This window comes from Fukomys damarensis, unplaced genomic scaffold (genome assembly GCF_012274545.1).
Source record: "Fukomys damarensis isolate Sample0158 unplaced genomic scaffold, DMR_v1.0_HiC HiC_scaffold_2, whole genome shotgun sequence".
NCBI classification, from domain to species: domain Eukaryota; kingdom Metazoa; phylum Chordata; class Mammalia; order Rodentia; family Bathyergidae; genus Fukomys; species Fukomys damarensis.
Window position 1 is genome coordinate 29,139,589 of NW_022900914.1, and position 21,315 is coordinate 29,160,903.

The 21,315-nt window shown below is 34.5% G+C and overlaps 1 protein-coding gene across 13 annotated transcripts in view; it reads right to left on the bottom strand.

The window, feature by feature from the left end:
- Nrxn1 (neurexin 1) overlaps positions 1-21,315 on the bottom strand; it is a 986,324-nt gene that overhangs the window by 927,190 nt on the left and 37,819 nt on the right. The gene's annotated exons all lie outside the window — the stretch shown is intronic.

Consider the following 21,315-nt stretch of genomic DNA (forward strand, 5'->3'; position numbering starts at 1 on the left):
AATGAAAATTTCACTTATTTGATTTATCAAATTAAAAGGTAGTTATGGCGCTAGATTTTGAATGCAATGCGTTATAGATACAATCTTGGATCCGCCAAATCAAACGTAGTGTTGATCCTTTTAAGAACTCAACACAAGTGAGCTGACCTGACATTGTCTAGTTAACTGACAGTATGTTGTTTAAAGTGAATGACATAATTCAGTCAATCATTCATTAATTCAATAAGCAGTTTGTGACCATGTCCTCTGTGCTGTGTCCTGTTAAAAGTTTGAGGAATGAAAAAGTGAATCAGTGAACAATCTGACTTTTAGAATAACTTATTAAAAGCACTCCCCATCTGAACAATTCTAGGTACCTGAAAATAATAGTATGATTGAGTTCTCATAAATTATAAACATTTCCTACTGGAGAAAACATGCTGACATAACAAATATGTGTGAAATCTGGAAATGAATAATATAAAATAATTATAAAATTTCCTAAATTACTGCATTTCCTAGTGCATACAGTAATTTAATCTATATTTATGCTGAATCTGGGTGACCACACATTCCCAAGCTTAAAGCTACAGAGTTGATTTTGACCTCTCGTGCTACCATACTTTCTACACAGAGCAAAGGCCAGGCAGCACATCTCAGTCTGGAGCCAGTGACGCACTCAGCTCCACTTCTTCTGGAGTCCTGATTATCATCTATTGATGCATGTTGTCTTTGTCTCCAGAGAACAATTTCCTATCTCCACACTTTTGGCCATGTAAGCCACCTTTTGCCCTGGCATCTTTTCCTCCAATGATCTCAATCCTACTTACATTCTTGGACATGGTTTTCCTTTTCTCAAACCACCAAAATGAAGTTCTGCATACCTCCCTCTGCTTTTGTTTGTTTTGTTTTTGTGGTATGGAGGATTGAACCCAGGGCCTTCAAACTGCACTAGATCCCAAGGCCTTTTTTTTTTTAATTTTTGAGACAGGGTTTTGCCAAGTCATTAAGTTCTCCACTTGTGATTCTCCTGCCTCAGCCTTCCAGAGTGCTGAGACTACAGACCTGGGCCACCATGCCTGAGTATCATCCTTGAACGTATGACACAGCAGGGATAAAAAGAAAACTTTTGTTGAATTAACATGATGATAACTTTTGAAAAATAGGGAAATTTAAGGTGCAGTCTCAAGATTTAAGTATACTCTTAGTCATACATTTCATCAAAAATTATACTCTGAATATTAAATACTTATCAGTACTGTACAGGATAAATCCCAACTAGAAAATCAAATTAGTCTTATCAGTTTCAGATTATTCTAAAACAATATAAAATAAAAATCTGATATTTTTTCTCCAGGATATATTTTCAGTTTAATTCTAAGTAGAAATAAACTCCTATTCTCTGTTATGCTTATGTATTTATCAATTCATCATTTAAAATTCCCTACTCTTGTATGTTAGGTATTTTACAAAGAAAAAAAATTAAGCCCTATATTTTCCAGTAGATAACTCTGATTTTTCAATGTAAATAGGACTTTCAATATTTTTAAATTTAAATAGGCTCTAAAGTGATGTTATAAGAAATGAATCTCTCTCTCTCTCCATATATATGTATATATATATATATATATATATATATCAAGTAGAACTTCGCAAATATGAGTAATTTAGAGTGATTACACAAAATAATCATTGATGCATTTTAGGAAAAATATTTAGAAATATATCAGTGTATAATACAAATATTTTAAGAATGTCTATCATACTACTTTTCCTAATTCTGAAATAAAGTTTATTTATTGGTAGCTAGAGAGTGTACAAGGAAGGAAAACACATAGAGGTTTTGGGTTTTTTCTTTTCGGGTTTTTTTGTTTGTTTTTTTGGGGGGTACTGGGGATCGAACTCAGGTCCTTGCACTTGTGAGGCAGGCAGCGGAACCACTGAGCTAAATCCGGGCCCATAGAGAGGCTTTTTTAAACATGCTGGGGAGTTGCAGAATTTTCAGGATTGATGGTATAAAGAATCTCCAAATATAGAAGGGTTTCTTAAGGCAAAGATGCCGAAATCAGTTCCTTCACTCATCCACTGATCAATATATGTGTTAAACACTACATTCTGATTGCTATAGAATTACAGTATTTTAAAGTTTAACATATAATGTTCTTATTCAGTGAATAACTCATCTTTTTTAACAGACCCATGACATGTTTATACATTTTAATTTAGTAAAAGTAACTCATTTTCACTGTAAAAACATTTTAAAAAGGGAATGCAAGTCAAAAATATTTCTTTGGAAAAAAGTAAAAGACTACTAAAAGATTAAGAATCCACCATTTCACCACCTTTGAGTCTTGACTGAATTAATTAATCTGTGCCTCGGCTTTATATGATAATAACAGAAAATTCTTCTAACTATCAAATGCCGTAACATTTCAAAGCACTAAGAATAGTGCTTGGCACATAATATTCTATACAAATGATTGTTAAAAGTCAATGACTCTCTAATATCTAAACAAAAGCTGATATCCAAAATCCCTGCTACAGAACAGAATCCACATTCTCTAAGGTGACTTTACAATTTTAAGATGTATCAATCAACTGTTACAGTTTCTAGGAATTATTAAAATGGTAAAATCTCCAAGATGATGAGAATGAACTCACTTCAGGGCTGGTAATCGAGGTAGTTTTGCAGCAGCAGAGTACATAGGTTCTGGGTTGACTCAATTGGGTGGGATGTTTTATGCTTTCAATTATAATAAGTTCCACTTTAAAGAACTTGCAAAAATGCTCAGCAATAACCATATTCTAGAATATTTTTTGCAATACATACAAATTGCTTAATAAACTGCAAAAGATTGAGTAATTTTTCATACAACACCCAGACTGCAGCTGTTAGATCATTATGAATTACTTCAGAAATTCCACATTATACTTTGGAAAAAAGAAAACCTCATGTGTTTTTCTGTATTTACAGTCAAGGACTGGACCCTGGAGATTTATGATGCTCTACAAGAAACCTTGCTGACCTGGCAAGTGCCTCCAGGGAGGAAGTGGCTTCAGTATCCCCTAGATGCTAAACTGCTATTAACTATCATAGCCAACCTTAACTCCATCCCAACCTAAGGGTTTGTGACTATTTTTTAAATCCCTTAATATAATTTATAATAAAGTTCCCCAAGGACAGATCTTTTTGTCTTTCATATGGTTTCAAGTACCCAACATGGTGTTCTGGCGTACTACACATGCATAAAAAGTACTTGTGAAGATGGCATAAAATGATTGCAACTGAAGTCATCAACAAAACTTGTTTTGTATCAGACCATGAAGTATTCTGCAAAATGACTATCTTGTCTTAGTTTAAATGCCACTCCAATTTCTAGCCTTTATTTATTCATTTGTTATAAAAAATAGTTGATTCTACTTCATTTGTCTAAATACAGCATCTCAAGTAGTTTAAACTTCACAAGCAAATATTGTTATATCAATTCCATGTCAGGTACAACATATTCTAGATCTGTTCTTCACAATCACAATGTGAATAGAGTTTTCTTCTATTTTATTTTTTATAGATGAGGTAACAAAGGCATAAAGTCTACCACTGGGTACAAAGGAAGAAATAACATCAGTATTTTTTTCCTTACACATTCATTTTGATATCTTCATTTTGATATTTTCTTACACATTCATTTTGATATCTTCTTATTTTAAAGTGTTCTTTTTGAGAATATTTGATATAATGTAATCATTAAAGAAATGCTGTATCTTCACCTCCAAATGAAATAGTAATAACGATACGTAACACTTCATTTCCTTTTTTTCCCAAACAAGTGATGTTCTTCCTTTTACTTCTGCAGAAGAAGGATTAGTCACAGAAAGTATAAAAGGCCTTTATATCATTAAGAGAAAAAAGTTGAATCTCATTCCATTTCCCTCTAGGATTTGCCAGACCTACCATTAACACATTATTAATTTTTATTTTATCTGTCTACTAAGTAGCCTGAAAATTTTTTACATCTTCAAAGACTATTTTGTGAAATGAAAATGTGTGTGTACCAAGGAAATGTCATATCCAGCACGTCCTATGAAAACATATATCTATAAGAAATTATAAAATGGGCGCATTTAAGATTGAAACTAGTAGAACCACAAATATTAAATTTGTTAGAAAGCCTTATTAGCTATCCATATTATTTTTTTTTTTTTAAAAAAAGGTGTTATGGGTTACTGTGTAGAAAATCTTTGTTGGTAGAGTTTTTTTCTCCTCCCCTCATTTACAAACTCTTTATTTCCATTTTTTCATTTTCTCATATTTTTTATTTTCCCTTATTTCCTTTCCCCTAAGCTTCCCACTTTCCCTACATCTTTAGCCCTTTTCTTCCTATTTCACACTCTTAATTATCCCATTAGGATCTTGTGTACTATTATAATTTTTCACGCCAGAGAAACTATTTGGTATTTACACGTGTGACTTATTTATTTCACTTAAGAGTATATCCTCAATGTATATCCATTTTCCTATGAATGACTCTAATTTCTCATTCTTTATGACTGAGTAGTATTCCATTTTACAGAAAAACCACATCTTCTTTATCTAGTTTTCAACAGATGGGAAGATGGGCTATTTCCAAGTTTGTTATAGAGCTTTTTGTGTCCAGCAGTCTGTTTAAACTACTAAGTCCTCTAATAATACCTAGTTTTCTCTCAAGACAAATTTTTAGTTTCTTTGTTGTTGTTTTAAAAGTAGAACATATGAAATAATTTAATTTCCTGTTAAGTGGACTAAATTTTCTTAGCATCATTAAAATAAAATTTAATTACAAAAAAATAAGGGGTCAATTATACTATTCCACTGTACAGAAATATACGAAGAGTTCACATTTTTCAAATATAAAAAAAGCAAAACACCTATCCATAAACACTACATTCTGTTAATATACTCTGATAATTTCATAATCTATATCAAGGAATGACATCCGTTTATGATGAGTTCCTCAATAAGTGCTACTACTATTGTTCTTACTGCTACTATATAATCAAATCTCCATTTGAAAACCTAGCTTTTCCTCTAGACTGCAAGTTTGCGCTTGAGAAACAAGATAACATTTCTACCTTATGCCTGCCAATTACATTAGGCCTTAAAAGCTAAGCTCCTTAATTGCAATTTTATTTCTCTTCCCAATCACATTCTGCCCATGGGATCTGGTAAAGGTAAGCAAGGACCAGCAGGAATCAACAGCTTGTTATCTAGGCACAAAAGCTGAGGATTATGATTCTGTATTGGCAGATGGTCAACCTAAGATAATGGGCAGCAGAAGCAAATAGCATTACAGTTAATTTTTCTAACTCAACAATTCTGATCTCATCTCTGGTTTATAGCCCTGTTCACTGGCAGCCTAAAATAAAAATGGCAGTATTTCCCCAGCCCACCAACTGCACTGGATCCAATCAAGTACTCCAAAGGATTCAATCTCTAAGTAGGAAGCCCGGAAATGTAAGGACTCCGTAGTTCATACTGCTTATTAAATTAACTTACATTCCTCTGGTGAGGTATTCTGTCAGGTTGTGTGCATTTACAGGAGCAGAACATAATGAGAAAGACCCATGAGTCCTGTCCAGCCTTTCCCGGACTTCTGATTCTGACATGGGCAGGCATCATCCCAAATGACCTGTCAAGGTGAAATACTAAGGATCTCATCAAGTTTTTCTAGGAAGGAAATCAAATATTGTACAAAGAAGTGCCTTGTATATTATATAAATGCTATTTATTTCCATTTTTGTTATTATTGGCTAATCTGAGTATCATATACATACTTCTCAGTATCTGAGTCCCTGATTTATATTATTTGCAATTACAACTTTTCTAATGGTAAAGCCAAAGTTTGGGTGACTATTGTGTAGAATATATTATCTTCAAGATTTGCAAATAAAGTAGTACAAATCATTGTCATTACTTCCCTATTGTCATGTGGTTAAAAATCTGTTTCTCTTTCTCTCTCTCTCTCTGTCCTTCCTTCCCTCTCTCTCTGCCACATGCTGGGGACTAAATAACATGCATCTCTTCATACTTTATCAAAACATTATCAAAGGGTTTCTAAACATTATTTTCACAATAAGACGATGACTCAGTGGAAGAAAAGACAGTATAGTTTTAACTTTCCCATTGGCATAGATGTTCATAGTTTTACTTATAGTGAATGATAAATATTTACTTTAAAAGCTTAACAAAATGGGAGTATATCTACTCCTCAGTGAATATGAAACCAAGCCTAGACAGGAAGAGAACAAAAACAAGAAATTACTGAATCTACTGAAAATATGGCAAGGAAACTTATTTTTGTCTGGTTTCTTTGAACACAGCTAAAAGCTCATGAGACTATTTTCATAATGGAAAAATTCCTCTCAGGAAGTCATAAAAATAATGTGGTCTAATGTTGGGAGACTATGTCAAATGCTTTAGATCCCCAAGTTTTACAACTAAAATGCAATTAAATCCAACATGTGCTGTTAAATTATCTATTATATTTCAAACTAAATACTAGAAAAACAAAAGTGAGTGAAGCCCAGTGTATGATGTAAAATAAGATTATTGGTTCTTGTGGTTTTCTTTACATTACACATATATTTTAATACAATATGCTAATGAGTTCCCTATTTTTTTCCACTCAGCATACTAAGCATCCAGAATGAGATAAAATAATTGGAATATACTCAAAAATTATCAGTATATCCACAATTGCCTACCATTTTGCTTTTTATTTTATGTAGCAACTTATAGAGGAGACCTGCTTTGTTTTTATGTTTTTTTAGAAGACAATTAAATGTGTTTCCATTTGCTCCGAAATACTGGTATTACCAATGGGCCATGAAGTATATTGGTGAGACAAATTCAAAACAAAGAAATGTGTTTCATGTATTGACCAAACGAAATTTGTTGTTTCTGACTAAAATCTAATGCTGCCAAGAGTAAGTTAAATTCTCTATTCCCCCACAACATAATCATACCAGCAATGGATGCATTTATTTATAATTGAAGCATTCAGCTGTTCTGCTGACTCCTTCGTTCCCCCATTAGAACATCAGGAACACAGGGCTGAGGATGTAGTTCAGGTGTAGAGTACCTGCCTGGCATGCACAAGCCCTGAGTTCCAACCCCAGTACTGAAAACAAACAAACAAAAAAACTAGTAACAGAAAAAAACCCTAAAATTTTTCAGCAAGGCATCTTGAGTATGGTATCCTTCCTTGTTGAGGGGTAAAAAACTCACTTTATACAAATCTCTCCCTACAGTTTATTTTTTTCTATTTTGAAAAGTCAGAAGTTTAACTATGGGCATCTGAAGATATGTCCATGTCCCACACCAAGTACAAAACATCCCTACCAGTAGTGGTGTGGGAAGGATGTAAGAGAGTACAGAATCCTACTTTAAGCAGTTAATGTTGTCCTCTGCTTGTTCAAATCCTGAACTTCTTTCGAGGCCCAGACCACGCTCCACTATAACTATGTCCACACCTTCACTGGACCACTGGCCTCTAGGTCTTCCCTTTATGTCTGATGCCTACATAATGCAGTTACTCACAACTGTGTAGGAAAGCATATGTGTCTATTGGTCTTCTGTTGTTCTGAACCTGTATTTTGCCTTATGCATACTCTGTAACTGTTGTGAAAACAAACCTATGATTCTACTGTCCCCATAGCATTTGAAGAGCAATAAGCACACAGAGTTTTAGCAAATACATATTGGTGAACTACTTCACTATGAGATTATACTCATTTTAGCCAAGAATGATATTTGTTATGGGGTGAACAATAAATGAGAGGAACTTAGCAAAGCCACACTCTGTGGGAAGAGGGAAAAAGCAAAAACATTGGAGAATTATTTTTCTTGGCACCAATTCTGAGATGGAGCTATATAGACATTCCATAAATGTTAATTGATTGTGATCAACATATTTTTCTTCCAAGAATTCACATCCAACCAGCTGCTACTCCTCCACCTCTAATGTTAAATTGTAAAAGGACTGTAAATTCTGTTTTCAAGGTTTGCCTACCCTGCTCCACTGGATTTTTTTTTTTCTTGTTTGTTTTTAAGTTAGGAGGCAATTGGTTGTGAAAAAGAAGATACTGATTTTTAAATAAATTTGACTAAAATATTTTAGTACATGCCTAAGCACATGGGGAATTACAGTTACTGCAAATAAGAATTGAAAACAGAAATAAAAATGGTAGCACTGGCTTCATTAAGCTCTACATTATCAGAGCCCACTTTCATTTGCTCCCCATTTTCATCAGTTCTTGGTCCCCCAGGCACCCCCGCGGGGGGGGGGCTGCATGCCATTTCGAATGTCTCCTGTGACCTACAAGGCCTCCGGAAGCAGTTTTAGAGACTCTGCATTGCTGGTGGGTATGGGATTTTTGTGAGAGAGTTTCTCTGATGAGTTGCTGAAATGGACTCCAGTCTTGATCTTGTTTTGGTTCCCTGAATGGGATTGGTGTGCTATCTTTCTTTTATTAATTAATTTTATTGGTACATTGAAGGTATACAAAGTAATGACACTCTTCACTGGAAATTTGCACCTTTACATAATCCATCTTGGTTCTTATTTTTTCCCCAATACCCTGCCCTCCTTTTAACCCCTCCACCCCTACCTATGTACAAAGACTTTGCTTTCATTTTTTCTCGTATTAATTCCATTCCCATCTTTCTTTTACCTACCCCTTCCATTTCCCCTTCCCCTTTGCACTTTTTCTTCCTATTTCACATTATCTATTATACCTTTTAGTCCTTATTTATAATTTTCAGTTTCTCATACTAGCAAAACTGTTTGGTATTTACACATATCCTACTTATTTCACTTAATAGTATCACTTCAATGTATATCTATTTAGCTATAAATGTTTATAGTTTCTCATTCTTTATGGCTGAGTGGTACTCCATTTTATTAAAAAACAAACAAACACACTTTCTTTGTCCAGTCTCCCGTTGATGGGCAATTGGGCTGCTTCCAAGTTTTAGCTAAACTTCCAAATTGTGCTGCTATGAACATGGGTGCACATATCACTGTGGCATGATTCTTTTAATTCTTTGGGGATGATAGCCAGCAGGGCGAAATCAAGGTCCTAGTTCTTTGAGGTATCTTCACACTGATTTCCACAGTGGTTGCACCAGTCTATATTCCCACCAGCAGTGGAGCAGAGTTCCTCTTTCCCCACAGCCCAGCCAGCATTTGTCACTGGTTGATTTCATGATAGCAGCTATTCTTTCAGGGATGAGGTAGAATTTCAGTGTTGTTTTCATTTGCATCTCTCAAATGACCAGTGATGTTAAACATTTTTTCATATGTTTATTTGCTGTTTCTACTTTTTTGTCTGAGAAATGTCTGTTCATTTCAGATGCCCATTTTTGGACTGGGCATCTTTAAATATGGGAGATCTGATTTTTTAAAATTCTTTGTATATTCTAGATAGTAGATCTCTGTCTGAGGAAGACCAGATGAAAAAACTTTCCCACATTGTGGGTTGTCTCCTCACACTATTGATCATTTCTCTTCCTGTGCAGAAGCTTTTTATTTTTTTTTCTTTTTATTGAGTTTATTGGTACATTCTAGGTATATAGTACAGTTACATTCAGTACTGGGATCTAGTACCTTTACATAACAGGTCTTAGTTCTCATTTTTTCCCCTTGTCCCTGCCCTCCCTTCACCCCCTCCACCTCTCCCCATTTACAAACACTGTATTTCCATTTTTTCATTTTCTCATTTTTTCTTTTCCCTTATTCCCTTTCCCCTACTCTTCCCACTTTCTCTACACCTTTAGCCCTTTTCTTCCTATTTCACATTGTCAATTATCCCATTAGGATCTTGTGTACTATTACAGTTTTTCACACCAGAGAAACTATTCGGTATTTACACATGTGATTTATTTATTTCACTTAGGAGTATATCCTCAAAATGTATCCATTTTCCTATGAATGAATCTAATTTCTCATTCTTTATGGCTGAGTAGTATTCCATTTTATAGAAAAGCACATCTTCTTTATCCAATTTCCAACTGATGGGCAAATGGCCTGTTTCCATGTTTTAGCTATTACAAACTGTGCTGCTATAAACATAGGGCAGAAGCCTTTTAATAAGAGATACCACTTGTTGATTGTGATAGTTCATGGGCAACTGAGGTTTTGTTCCTACACCGATGTCTTTAAGATCACGGCAGAAATTAATGCAATGCAGACTAAGAGAATAATATAAAAAATCAATGAAGCCAAGAGTTGGTTCTTCAAAAGAATAAACAAAATTGACCAACCCATAGCCAATCTTAAAAAAAAAAAAGGAAAGAAACGGCCCAAATCCATGTAATTAGGAATGAAAAGGGTGAAACTATAATGTACCCAACTGAAATCCTCCACAGGATCATCAATACCTACTTGAAGAACCTATATACCAATAAGATGAAAATACAGAGAAATGGACAGATTCGTAGATTTGTATGAATTACCAAAGTTGAATGAAGATGACCTAAAACTTCTAAGCAACCCAATATCAATGAAATTGAAAATGCAATTAAAAAATTACCAACTAAGAAAAGTCTGGGTATTCTGTGCTTTTGCTGGGAGTGAAGCACTGTAGATTGCTACGGCCAAACCTAACTCACCTGCCCTGCAAAAGGAGACTAGGCAACAAGAGGGCATGATGGAGCAAGGCCCGGCCAAGAAGAGGACTGTCTTGCTTTTCACCCATCTGCCAGAGAAACATCAAGCATTGTCTCCTGCAGACATCAGTAATTCTCCCTGTTCCAGTCAGGCATCCCCTTTCTGTTCCCTTATCTGCACTATAAATAAAGGCACTGAGGATTCAAGCCAAAGCCTTTTGTCTCATCAGGACAAAGGAGTTCCACCTGGCCTCAGCTTTACACGCTTTGCTGTTGTCTTTTTCTATTTCTCTTTTCTTTCTTTTTTTTTTCTTATCTCCCACCATTATTTCTCACACCATGAACCCTTCAGCCATGCAGGTCATGGCATCTTTTTCAAAACACTGTGATTCCCCAACCCTAGAGATCAGAGAAACTACCAACTCTTTAAAGCAATGGAACTAGAAAAATTAATTAAGGATGAGGAAAAAGAAATTGCACATTTATTTGTACACCTTTCAAGTCTGCCAAACAATCCAACAACTAATATCTTGTCCCTGAGAACCTTCCATTAGAAGAACATAGAGAGGAACCTCATACTATAAAAATAAATTCTCTTAAAAATTATCTGTTCAAGGTTATCAGGTAAGTTTTTTTCTTCCCCCAAAGATTCTCGTGTACAAAGAAACATTTTAACAGTGCTAAGATCACATCCTTTTTACAAAGTGGGTGAGAATCTGTGGGGTTTTTTTGGTTTTGTTTTTTACAGCACTGCTATATGTAAAGAGATGTGCCAGCTTGGCTAGATTGTGGTGACCAACAGTTTGGTCAAATGCTAGTGTAGACACTGCTATGAAGACATGTTGTAGATGTGAATACTATCAGGTAACTTTAAGCAAAGCAGATGCCCTTTCATAATTCAGTGGGCCTCTTCAAATCTGGCTTTCCAATCTAGTCAGGAGGTTTCTCAAAGAAGAAAGAATTCTGCCTCCAGACCACTGCACAGAAATTCTGCCTGATTTTCAGCCTTCAGACTTAAGATTACACCACCAACTACTGTCTGAATCCTTAGTTTGATGGTCTGCCCAAGGGATTTTTGACTTGCAGGACTCCATAACTACATGAGGCAATTACCTAAAATCAGTCAATCAACCTGTCTCATTTTCTCTGTACACACACACACACACACACACACACACACACACACTTGGAAATTTTCTGAAGAGAACTATTTTTTGAGTATTGACTCCAATCTAGAAAACAACTATTTATAAGCAAGCCAGGAAAGTTTACAAGTTTATTTGCAGTTATTGCTAAGTATTTTTTCTCTCTTAAGTAAGACTGAACGCCAGTCTACTAACTTTAGTAGTTCTGAACAAGTTTTTCTTCCTCAAAATTATCCCTCCACTAGCATTTTGCAGGCTTTTCTTTTAAAAAGCAAATCCCTTCATTTAATAATTAGATCACATATAACAATATAACTAGGGGTACTTTAAAGTGTAAATGAAAAAAAACATGGTAGAAGTTGCAAGAGTAGAAGGGACCTATTTGACAAGATGTTCTTTCCCAGTTTTGCCTGTGGTCTATTATGTGAAGTGATGGGTACATAATCAGAGTTCTCTACTTCCAACCTTGTCTTTGCTACTATTGTGAAGTGCCTGAATGTGCCTATAGGCATTCATGGATTCAGGTACCTGTTAAGAGGAAAACAATCCTGTCAACTTGTGTTATGGTCATAATGCTACAGAGCACAGCATTACAAAGATGTACTGAGGCACTCCATCACTTGTCACTGATCTCTAGTGAGCTCCGATTCCTGCCAGAGAAGACTCCACACAAATTAGGCTATGGAAGAAATAAAAATACGTTTTTCACAACTGCTTTAAAGATACCTCTTGTTCCCATGTTCTGTAATGGCAAAAGAATGGAATCCTAGGGATGTGGAAAAGAATGACACAAACAAAGGGCTCTCTCCGGTGTAGCCCACTATGGGAATAGCAGAAACATGTGCTTTGGAGTTACTTACAACACATCTGAAAAACAAAAGAGCTGTTGTTACTTTAGTTTGACTTAATCAATAAGAGGCAGGAGATAGAAATTAGAATTTTTATAAAAGCATTTGAAGCTTCATATGTGGGACCTTGGGAAATTTAGTTCCAATCAGTCCATATTGGACCATCTTCCTTTATTTCTCTTTTGACCAGCTGAAATTTGGAGTACAGTATACATACTTTGAAAGTCCAAGATGATACTGTATTTCTTGTTGACCAAGTAAATTTAACTAAAGCTAAGGTATACTAGGTATACTGACCCGGTAGAGATAACATAACATATTAAATGTAATCCTTCCAGTTGATAAGAATTAGAAACTCCACCAGAGAGATCAGTGCCTTGGACACTCACTCATACCTATTACCTGGGTGGAAGCATTTTAAAAACTTGCTGTCATGTCAAATTCATTATGATTTCAAAAATCAAGAATCGGCCTCAATTTAACAACAAAATCAGACATTTTGGGTCTTGTCTTCAGAACAACAGGCTATACATTCCTTCTATACACGTTTAAAAAAAAAGTTTGACAGTGATCACCAATTTTCAGGACTTAGGTCTCTCAGAACTTAATGAACACAGTGCTGCAAATCACTAAAGGAAGATCAATCACAACAAACATCAATGTGGGGCTGTGCTAACTTCAATCAATCAAAAGTACCTGCCACAGGTAACAAGCTTTAAACAATGCTTGCAAGAAGCCCTGGGGAACAATTATGACTGGAGAAGACTAGAGTAGAGTGAAGGTGCCTAATAATGCCAGTAAGGCCAAGGGATAGAAAAACAATAAGCAGCTAGGATAGAGACCAGAGTAAACCAAGATAAGCCCTTGGAAACTGGAACACATGAGGAAAGAGGCTCATTACATATGCCCAGGAAAGCTGGAGGGGAAGGCTGTTCTTCTTCAGAAGCCTAGCTACAAATGGAACCCGTAGTATTTCAAAGGTCAAGGGCCCGGGTAAACTGAGTTATATCTTGGAAAGTGAAGGTGCAAGGGAAATCTATCCTCCTAATATCACAGGCCCAGCTAAAAACTGCCAAGCATACTGTTTCACTGTTGCATTTCTGCGTCCTCACCAAAATAGCTCACTAAAGTTTGTGGGTACGCACTCACACGTGTGCGTGTGTGTGTGTGTGTGTGTGTGTGTGTGTATTTATATTGTATCAGGGATCAAAGGCAGGGCCTCTCGCTTGTCAGGCAGGCTCTGTGCTGCTGAGCTACATCCCAGCCCCTATAATCTGTATATAAACCCCTGAACTTGGGTGCCTACTCTGTGTCCTCCCTTGGAGCCCCTCTCAACTAGTAAATGCGTTTATGTATTCTAACAAACAACTCTCGGCATGTTCCCCACTTCCGTGTCATCAGTGTTATCCTTTCTTGTCCTGGGGCGGGTGGGGGAGAGAAAACTGTAACACTAGGAAACAGGAAAGTCAGGGGCCTGGTTAGCTCAGTGTGCTGCCACCTGCCTCACAAGCTCATGGTCCCAAGTTCCATCTCTGGTTCAAAAAAAAGGAATATCAGAAGATGCAGACCAGATTTGACTAATAATTATAAATGATTAAATATATGACTACCATGATAAGTGAATTCAATAAATTTATCAAATCATGTTCAAAACTTGATTCAAATGAATAATCTTGTTTTGAAAATAAGTAAAAAGATATTTTTTCTAAAATAAAGATTTAGGGCCAAGAATTTAGCTCAGTGGTGCTGATGCCTGCCTTACAAGTGTGAGGTCCCAAGTTTGATCCCCGGTACCAATAAATAAATAAACAAACAAACAAACAAATAAATATTTGCAATTTAAGAGGCTACTCTGCTTAAAAGTCATTCAAAATCTGACTGATAAGATACGCAATCTAAGCTTTTAATAGCTACTGGAACTTTCATTTTCCTGTGTTCTTCTGAAATCTATACCTCTTTTGCCCTTAAAAAGCACAGTACTTAACTCTAATGCATTCTATTGCAGAATATACACATTTCACTCTTGTTCCGGCTTTCCTAAGTAAATGTAAAAGAACAGAGAATTATGTTTTGGCAAACTAAATGCTACCCAGCTATAAATTTTCTGAAACATATTTTGGTTGGTGATTGCTCCATTTCCAATGGGATGTAATTAAACAATAAGAGACTCTGTTCTCACAGTGTTAATAAAAGAGGGACTGCATAAAGAGAAATAGTAGTAATTCTGTAACGAAAGGATATATGGAAATTTTTTTCTACCAAGAAAAACCCTAATTTACAGAAAATGAAGTATGGACAAACAAGCAGAGTTGGGAGGCTGGAATTATGTACCGACTTTGAGAAAAGAGTAGTGTAAATCTACATACTAATAAGCCAAATAATGATGACTATGAAATTTTATGTAATTAAACATATTTGAAATTTAAATCAGAGTTAACTGCTTTCCAGTACAAACTTACGATTCAAATACTATAGCAAAGTCTTAAATAACGCACCTTCTTTCAATAAAATATCCATCTAAAGCATACATTATTCAAAACAAAACAGAATTTCCATGAAAAATGACTTAAAAACTTAAAGTGAAATTTATGAATTTCTAAACTCTGAATTAGGTTTTATTACCTAGCATATAAAAATCAATTTGCTAACATTTAAGTATTCACTTATGCATTTTCTTCCTTTCAGTAAGACATCTGGTGGTATTTTCTCACATCAGACACAGATATAGCAAATTTAAAACTATCATTATTATGTTTATTTTTACAACTACTACTCTGGCAACATTTTTAGAACTATGTAATAACATCATTTCTGATGTTCCTACTACTTATCAGTGTTTTGCATGCATTATCTCTTGCTTCAAATAAGCTTTGGGTATTTTAGTTAAAGGAAAGATGTTTCATTTAACAGCCCAAGTGCTTCAGCTGTTAAATGGCAGAACTCAAGTAGAAATTATGTTTATCAAGCTTCAGAGCAATTTTTTCCCTATGATACCCAGAGAGAAACAGTAGACGACAGAAGTCTGCCTGGGCACTGGGTCTCATACAATGTCATTTACTCTGAAGTTAAAGGAGAACTCACATTACTTTTATTGTCAGCTTGACTAGCATTCCAAAGTCCTGACAAATAAACTGAGAAAAGGTATATATTTTAGTAAGATGTCAAGATACTTTCTTGTTATACCTATTTGATAATGGAAAACTTTAGAAGGCAATTAGTAAAACTGAAAATTTATTAGGCAAACAGAAGAAAGACAACAGTATTCCTATTAACCAATATGCCTTTAAATATGCCTCAGCTTGACTAATGGTTTGAAAAGCTTCTATCTTCACTCTCATCCCCTGACCTCTGCCTCATTCCTGCTCTTTTAGAATCCAGACGATCTAAAATCAATACAGCCAGAATTCTGTATTCCATTTTCTTATGGAATTTATTATTGAGGATTTTTAGTTGTAAATTGTTTACTTGATTATTTTTTTTTTTTTGCCCCTGTAATGGAAGTATTTCTGAAAGACTGTGAAATGTTTCACAAGCCAGGACTATCTTTCTCAAGTGCGTGAAAATTAACCTTTTGAAAGGTCATTATCAAGGAAGACACTACCAGTATCACTCAGTCTGCAGAAAGGCAGGAACTTAACTTTGGTGGGCACTGTGACCTATTTTCTAAAAATACTTCCTTTCATGAAGCTATCAGAAGGCTTATTTTTCCTTTAGATAAGACCAGTTAATAAATACAGACGGCCTACATTCCCCTATTGCTTAAAAATGCTTCCATCTTTTGTTTTGGTGAAGTTGAACATTGAGTTCTGGTTTCTGTCCTCTATGACATTAGCCTTAAGTAGTCCTCCTTGATCATTTAACTACATTGCAAACCAGCAGCAAATGGAAAATTATGTTTTAATATAGCATTTACAGCAGAATTAAAAACATCAAATTCTTAGGACTAAATCCTTATAAGGTTTGAAAGATATCTACACAGAAAAACAAAACAATTTCTGATAGAGGATTTGGGAGACTCAGTAGGAAAAGATGTAAATGCTTGTCAAACTCATGTGTAGGGTTAATGCAATGAAAATCAAAATCCCAGGAAAACACTTTCTACTGATACACTGATTCAGAAGCATAAATGTAAAAGGCTTATAACAGCCAATAAATTGTAAAACACAAAAATCAGAGAACTCAGACTACCAAATATTAACACCTATCATACAGCTATAATAACTAAGCATTGTAACACTGACACAAAACCTAGTAAACTAGTCAAAACAAAATAGAGACCAGAAATAGAAACACACATATATAGTCACCAAATTTATGATTAATTCAATATTGTAGTATAAATGGGAAAAGTATGTCTTCTCAATAAAAGCAGTAGATCAATGAATATCTATATTTGTATGTGGAAGCTCACCATCATAATATAGATAGAAAGATAGACAGACACATAGATCTCCCACACATCAAAAATTAAATATTCTTGTATCTTGGAACATACAAAGATTTCACAAACAAGACAAAAATTATGAAGAAATAACATAGTGTTTGGTATTCATCACTCTCAAGGAAATACAAACCAAAACCAACATTGAATATGATTAAATACCCACAAGAATGGCCAAAATATTTAATTTTTCTTATATTAATGCATGCTGATTTTACAAAATTACAAAATGTGCTACTTAAGCACACACATCTCTCTGTATGATGGAATCAGGTTAGACATCACCTGATCATTCATCATTATTTTGACATAAAGCCATCTGAGATCCTCTCTTCTAGCTACTTTGAAATATTCAACATATTATTGTTAACTGTGATCACTTTGTGCAACAGAACATTAGAATGTATTCCTCTTTCTGACTGCAACTTTCTACTCATCAATTAACCTCTTCTATCTCCTTCTCTCTATTATCCACCCCCACCCTCTATTCTGCTAATTCTACTAAAACATTTTTTAAGAGTTCACATATGTGAGATCGTGCAATATTTTTCTTAAAAAAATACTTTAATTTGAATTGGCAAGGATATACAGGAACCGGAACTTTCATGCTCTTTCTGGGAATATAAACTGAAACTGTACAGGAAACTGGCAGTGTAAACTAAAGTTGAGTATATGTATATTTTATGGTCCCAAATTTCATTATACACAAAAACGAAAAAGGACATTTATTATGATATTCTAGCAGCACCATTTATTGTAACTCCATGCTGAGCACTAGCTGTGCACCAATGACAATGAAAATTTACACACAAAATACAGTGAAAGTATTCAGATGCGAAGAGTTTACATACTGTGATGACTCCATTTTCATAATATACAAAATCACCAAATTAGTCTAAAGTTCAGGAAGTTGGTTACTTTGAAAGGTTCACTGTGTATAACCAGTTTCTTGCTGCATACATGAGTATGATGCGTATAAAAGTTCACCAGTGTTCTTATGACAGATTTTTCTGTATACACACTATACTTCAGTACAAAGTTAAAACAAAAATATGGGAACAAAGCAGTTGAATAAGCTTCTGTGGCAGGCAAAAAAAACAAAACAAAACAAAAAAAAACTTAAAAGAACTCACACTTCTGCCAGGCATGGGGGCATATGCCTGTAATCCCAGCACTTGGGAGGCTGAGGCAGGAGGATCGGTGTTACATTGTGAGTCTCAATTACACAGTGAGACCGTGTCTCAGAAAAACCACTTCTGTTTGGTGCAATAAATATACATGAACATACTGTATGGCAAATGTTCTAAACAAGATATGAATCAAAGTTGCATTAATTGTATTCTATTTGTCTTAAATCAACAATGATTTTTTAGCAAGCCAAATTTTCACGTGCCAACACATATTTAATAGTACCTAAATGAGGTCTTATAAAGAGCACAGGAGATGACCTTTTGAATAAATCCATCTGTTATTTTAGTGTTCATTTGGTGAGAAAAGTAACTTCAACTTCAACATCAACAGCTACTAAAAGCTAAGTCAATATTTAATTTTGAGAAGCTATACACGATGACATATATCTAAATAATAATGCTTTCTCTCTCCTAAAAGAAACTTGAGAAATATGTAAAATTGCGATAGTTCGTTAATCAAAAAGAAATCTAAAAATCTAAAGATCCTTACACAATTAGTATGCTCATCCATCAACTACTTTTTTCTCAGCATTCTTACAGAAAATATAAATTCAATAATTTTTTTTCATATAATAGATGTGATTTTACCAAAATGTCAGCGTATCCAAAGCCTACTTTTTCCTTTGCACTAGATCTGTAAGAAGTATTTACCTATTCCCCTGGCATACATACTCATATCATAATACTTTAAAATTACTTCATTTCCCAAATGTAGACACTAAACTAATACTAGCATGAATTGAGCATTCAATAAACTGATGCAAGACAAAATAAAGAAAACAAGTATTTGCCAGCTAGATTTGATCGTGGCTTATAAAATGCTAAGAATGTCCATCACCATATGAAACAGTCAGCTTTCACACACACATAAATATACAAAAGCAAGAGCAGCATTAAGGAGAGGATGAAGAAGGAACAGAAATGAAAGTTCTGAAAATGAAATAGAAGCTAGTTATCACTTTCAACAAATAAGCATTCACAAGTCAGACACGTTAAAATGTTGGTTGCTCATATTATTTTACATTAAAGCTCTCTCTTGGGGTAATTAAAGAGGAATTAGATAAATCTGTACATATGGGTATTCAAAGATGCCCCTCAATTATGATCAAGTAAAAAAACAAAAACAAGATTTGGAACAGTATATACCATATGGTCTCATTTAGTTAAAACAAAAACAAAAACAAAACAGTCGGTGTGTGTGGTTTCAGTTACACCTTTAGTAAGTAATGCCAAAGAATAACATTATAGAATTACTGAGCCTAAATGTATAGAGACACTCAGGGACTTTAAATAAGTTTCATTTTTCTTTGTACAATTTCATACAATTTGAAATTTTGAAAACAAGCTTCATGTTGAGGAGATAAAAAAACGTATGGAAGTAGTGGTTATACAAAATTTTATATATAGTTAACGCTATTGAGGTATATTCTCAAAAGGGATACAACTGCAAAATTTTGTTATATATTTTACTATGATACAATTTTTAAGTAAAATAAACACAAAGAGATAGTGAAAAGTACTTTAGAAAGCAGAACTGCATAATTACTTCTGTGTGTTTAGCTTAAAAAAAAAATACTCTGCAACAATTAAGCAATAATGCCTTGTGACCGCCCGACCACCAGTTCCTGGGAATTTCCAGGTTGCTTCTTGTCTTGATGAATTTGCCTATTCTAGGTATTTCAATTAAGTGTGTTCGTGTTATTTTCCCTAAACTGTTTCCCCACTGACAAAATCCACCACCTTCCACAGCAGCTGCACCATTTTATTTTCCTATCAGCAATGTATGAAGGCTCCAGACCTACATTGCTACCTATGGTCATTTTCCACTGTTTGGATTACAGACTCCCTACTAGATGGGATACATTGCCTCATGGTGGTTTTGACTTACACTTCTCTAATGACTAATCATCTGGAAATCTTTCCATTTGCTCCTCAACCATGTGTATATCTTTTTAGAAATTCAAGTTTTTGGGCATGTTTTTACAGATTGTATTATTATCGTTATAATTCAAAAGCTCTTTATATATTCTGGATATTAACTGTGAGAAATATGATTTGCCAGTGTTTCCTCCCATTCTCTAGTTTGTTGTTTCATCTTGGTGAAGTCCTTTATGTAGAAGTATCATAATTCGATGAAATCCATTTATTTATTTATTTATTTTATTTATTTATTTTTTTAAACTTTTTTGCTTATGTCTTTTGTGTTCTAAGAATCCATCACCAAATCCAAGGTCTGAAAATTTGGCCCTGTTTTCTGCTAAGGGTTTTACAGATTTACTTTTTATATTTTGACTATTGATCCATTTTGAACTTTCATATATACTGTGAGGTAGGTGTACAATTTCATTCTTTTAAATATGCAAATCTAGGTATCTCAGTACCATTTCTTTCTCCATTGAAAGCTCTTGGAACCTTTGGTAAAAATACCAAGATGTATGGGCCCCTTTTTGGACCTTTAGTTACAGTACAGGCATCTACACGTCTGTCATGATGTCAGAACCATACAGTGTGATCACTGTAGTTTCAAATTAAATTTTAAAATTGGAAAGTGTAAGTCCAACCTTGTTCTCCCTTTTCAAGATTTTTCTTCTCTACTGGTGCCATTTGCAATTTCGTAAGAATTTGAGAATAAGCTTTTCAATTTCTTCCTGAACGCTCTCAGATCTTTCATAAGGAGTCCACTAAACCTGGACACTTTTTATTGTATTGACTACTTACTATTTCCTGAGAACAATGAATGTCTTTATTTAGATCTTTAATTTCTTCCACCAATCTTTTGTAGTTTTCAGTATACAATTCTTTTGCTTCTTGATCAAGTCCTCTCATTAGTATTTTGTTTATCAACATACTACATTAAAAGGAATCATTTTCTTCCTTTTCTTTTTAGATTGTTCATCACAAATGTACAGAAACTCCAGTGACTTGTATGGTGAAGCTATACTGTGCAATTGTGGTGAATTCATTAATTAGCTTTAGTCAATTTCTGTGCATTGCTTGGGATTTTCTTCTTATGTGATTAGTTGTCCAAAACCAGTTGTTTGCTCTTTTTTTTTTTTTTTTTTTTTTT